Source organism: Protopterus annectens, chromosome 6.part0 (genome assembly GCF_019279795.1).
Source record: "Protopterus annectens isolate FY-2018-M chromosome 6.part0, PAN1.0, whole genome shotgun sequence".
NCBI classification, from domain to species: Eukaryota; Metazoa; Chordata; order Ceratodontiformes; family Protopteridae; genus Protopterus; species Protopterus annectens.
Window position 1 is genome coordinate 1,567,495,329 of NC_056737.1, and position 4,573 is coordinate 1,567,499,901.

The window sequence follows — 4,573 nt, forward strand, 5'->3', positions numbered from 1 at the left end:
TCCAGGAATGTCTCCTTAGGCAAATTCCTGAACCCGCTGTTCTGCTCGCTCCATCTGCTGCATAAGAAATGAGCCTCATGGAGGAGCTGACCACAGAGTTTAAGGTGGACAGTTGAGAGGAAAACCAATAATCCAAATAACCACTCCGACGCCAATATCTACAGCCCAGAATACAAAAGTACAGTTTATTAAAAGCCTTTACTTGGCCGCATTAGCGATAGCCCCCCCCGATTGAGTTGCTGCTACGTGCACACAGGGCAGCACGGTTAAACAGCCCAAAGGCAACCCCCATTTCTCTCGGTCCACGCCCCCCCGAATCTTTTAATATTGAGGTTACAATTAATTGCCTACACCTCATGAACACAACCCTCTCCTCCTCCACACAAAAAACAACGAGAGAGATGCAAACTCTGCCAAACTGGAGGCTGAGCTCTCTCTCAACATAGACTGGGCAAGACCAGTCAGGGAGAAAAAGTACACCACACACATAGACCCAATCTGACTCACCAGAGACACTGGCGTCTGAGGACCAGACTGGAAAAGGGAGAAGTGCTGGCTGCCTGTGTGAGGCTAGAGCAGAATCCGCAGCATAACCTCACTCTCTCAGTCCCTTAACAGCAGGTACAAATATCCAGTCGTTGTTGTCGCACGCACCTGTCATGAGCCTCTCCTTGGACTACTTGGAAGACAGACATTGAGGAGATCTCGATTATGGCCCCCCAGGCAGAGGTACCCTGACCCTTGGCAGTATCCTACCTTCACCATGATGCCACAACAACTGGCTGCACACTGTGTCAAAAAAATGGGATCATTCAAGGGATCGCTCATCTGGGTGCCTGACTGGGTTTGCTGCTGTTTCTATGGACGTTTGCACCTGTCACCTGGGACCCTGGGATCGGATACCAGCAAGGCTCTTGCCACCCCATAGTGCCTTTTACTTTAGGGCAAAATTCAAAAACCTACCCTAGAAGAACACAAAAAAAAAAAAAACTTAAGGGTATGCTGCTCAATGCCAGAAGTCTAATATCATGCCCGCCCCAAAAAAATCCAAACAATAAAAGGAGAGGGGGCATCCATATTCATCACACACACACACACTCAAGACTGGTACTGGCGCCGCATGCATCGGAGACCATGTGCAATTAACCATGAAGCAGGACAACTCTGCAAATTGCTTGGCATGTTACAGGCCACCCTCACAAACTCAGGGATCATACTAGGTGACTTCAACTACTCAAATACCAACCACCCACACCAAGGTCAAACACCATCACCAGCTCAAAACCCCCTGAAAGTCTACAACTCATCCCCCAAGAGAGAAGCACTACAACTAATCAATCATCACATTCAGAATCTGATCTCATCATCGATGGCATGGTCCCTCCTGGTGATGTGTACCCACACCAACTAGCGAGCTCAGGTCCCTAGATAAGACCCCCCTCCTCCTAAAAAAAAGACCACAGTAAAGAACCACAAAAACCGACTTCACACTTTTCTTAAAACCAACACTTCTAAACTTCTCTCCTTTCCAGGCCCCAGCAGAAGCCAAGCCAAAAAGATCAGAGCAAGCTGAATCACTTACTGCCTGCTTCTCTGCTTCATGGAAAGGACAGCAATCAAAAATAATCCCAAGCAAACAAAACAAGCAAGAGCAGCAGCAAAAGGCAAGCATCCAGTCTGGTGGACTGAAAAACAAAAACCTAGCACAAGCTACAAGCTACAACAAGATAAAAAAAAAGACACCCTTGATCCTTATAAGTAAGTAAAATAAAAAACTCTCATAAAATCATCAAAAAAAATCAAAAGAAAAAAAGAGAAAAATAGCTAAAGACAATCATAAGGCCTTTCTTCCTTCTGTTAGAAACCTGGGAGGAAACTCCCAGATATGCTCAAACTAGTCAAAAATGATGTGAAGATACTGATCCTACAGACATTGCACAACACACTGGCTGACAGGTTCGTTGCAAACAAACTTTCCCCCCCTCCCCAGATATAGATATCTATAATTGAAACCCCCCCCCCCCCCAAACATCTCCAGCCCCAAGCTGCTCTCCTCTCAAAAAACAAAAACAGCATCCATGGGACCTGATGGCTCGGCTGTGTGCTCCATGATGAACTCGAGGAATTAAAACCACAGCTAGGGACACTGTTTTTTAATCATTACCTCCTCTGGACACGCCCCCAGGAGTGGCGCACTGCAACTGTGGTACCACTTCAAAAGCGCTGCCCACACGACCCCCAGTACCGGCCCTGGATGAAATTCAAGCCTTGTCCTGCAAAGCCATGGATCATAATAATGGACATATCATAGACATAGACATAGGGAGATTTGATTGAGTTGTTTCAGTTTTTTAGTTGTCAAGGGCATCATTGCTTTTTTTAAACCTTTTTACTTTTAAAACACTCAGCCAAAGCCATTGATGAAAAGCAGTAAGGCAGTCCTACCTCGAGTCTGCTGAGCCTTGATATAATATACAATACCCTACCGGTATCATTGAAACTCATCAAGCTTAAATGTCCCTATACATCACAAGATGGGGTTTGCACTGGGGCTGAGTGAGAACCCACAGGGTCAGAGTTGCTGGCGCCATGTCAGACTCAAAGCCTGTGGTGGTGTTGTCCCACACAGCTCAGTCCTCAGCCCACTCTTGTTTGGCATCTACTTTTCAGTACAACACAAACACGGGAGGCTATGGCTGACAAAGTTTGCAGATGAACATGACTGCTAGGTAGTAAACACATACATCTGACTGACACAGATAGATAGAAGGGTCTCACGGTCAGAAGCGGGTGGGTGCCAGAGCCACTACCTAAAAATAAAAAAAAAAAAATGCATAGTCATAGCCGGGAAAAACAAGGTTACCCCCTAGCTGCAAATACAGAAGAGTTCAGGGGGGTGGGGGGGACCCAGTTTGATAGTAGTCTGTCATCACCCACCATAGCTAAAGTAGTAGTTAGGAAAGACCTTCTACATGCCCCACCTATCATGAAAGATCTTCATCTAGATCAGGGGAGGTCATAGTCTCCTTTACTCATCACTGATTGAGTATGCCCATGAGAATGGAATGTATCTGACCCGCAACTGGAGAGGCCGCCAAAAGTTCCTCACCAAAAAGGATAAAGGTCTCAAAAAATGTCCTATGCTGCCCGACTGAAAGAACTCTCTAGATCCATCAGAGCCACAAGGCGGAGACTTAAGACTGACACGGCTATTAATGGGGCGTGCTGGAGGGAGGGATTCATCCCAAAGACTCTCTATGCTATGCTGAAAAACAAACATACATGTGAGTGAGAGCACCGCTGCCCCCTTTCAAGAGAAATCTTGACATAGTTCCCCATACTAAGGGGTGGTGGCGTAAGCAAAAAAGCAGGGCTAGGGCTTTGATGCCCCCTCGGCAGATAGCCTAGTATGAACCTCACAAAAACAATTAACAGGTCAAGCGCTTTCGTAGTATCACTTCATCAGAACAATTCAAAATCACAACAACACAATCTTATATACATTAACCATAACCAACTCTTAATTGATAAGAAAATCCATTAAAGTGACAGTGCTTGGTAGTAGCTAAAATCCCAAATATATAAAATAACTAAAACATTAAACAGTGTGCAAGAAACTGAAAAGACTGAAACAGTAGTCATATGTAAAATTATAACAATTCTAAACTATTAAAGGGCCAAATAACCAAGATTTAGAGTTTCAAGGCCCTAGATTTTAACTCATGTTTGATGCTAACATGTTCATTTAACCCAGGGAATTCACTAGCATTAAGTTTTAGTTGCCATCTAACTTCAGCCCTCAGTCACCACCTCTAAAATCATGTCCTACCCACTTCCAAAATCCCAAATTTAAAAAAATGTGAAGGGAACAATTTGATGTGTTTAAATAATGCATTTTTCTCCTCCTTTCTCTTAATACTATAACAATGTTCATATATTCTTCTGCTCAATTTTCTCTGTTTTCCCTACATAAAATTGTCCACATTCTGAGCAGATAGCTAGATACACCACCCCTGCCATATTACAAGACCCCCCCATAAAGGAGATCTCCCTGTTGTAAGGGCTCAGGTTGATTTTGGGAACTTCAATAATAAGCCTACAATATTCGCAGGACCCACATTTGGATGTCCCATTTAATTTATTATTATTATTATTATTAGAATATTGATTTTCCAATAAACATTTTAGATTATTGTTCATCTTGTACGTGAATAAAGGCTTTTCACCAATTGTTGTTAACAATTCTTTGTTCCCATTAAACATAGTCCAGTTATTTTTAATAATTTTCTGGACGTTAACCGAAGTTTCACCATACGCTAGTACCATGGCTTATGAAAAGTTGTTAACTTTTTGCAGCTTAGTAGATGGTGTATCATCATCCACTCCTAATAGGGGTTTATATCTATCACCCCACTGCTTCATAACTTCATCAAGAATCTGAAAGACAAAGGGATATGGATAACCCCTAGCTAAGAACATTTCTAAAAGGAATTGAGTTTCTCTTTTTACAAAATCGATATTTGAACACATTCTTAAAACCCTAACCATCTGTCCCTTAACAATATTCCTTTTC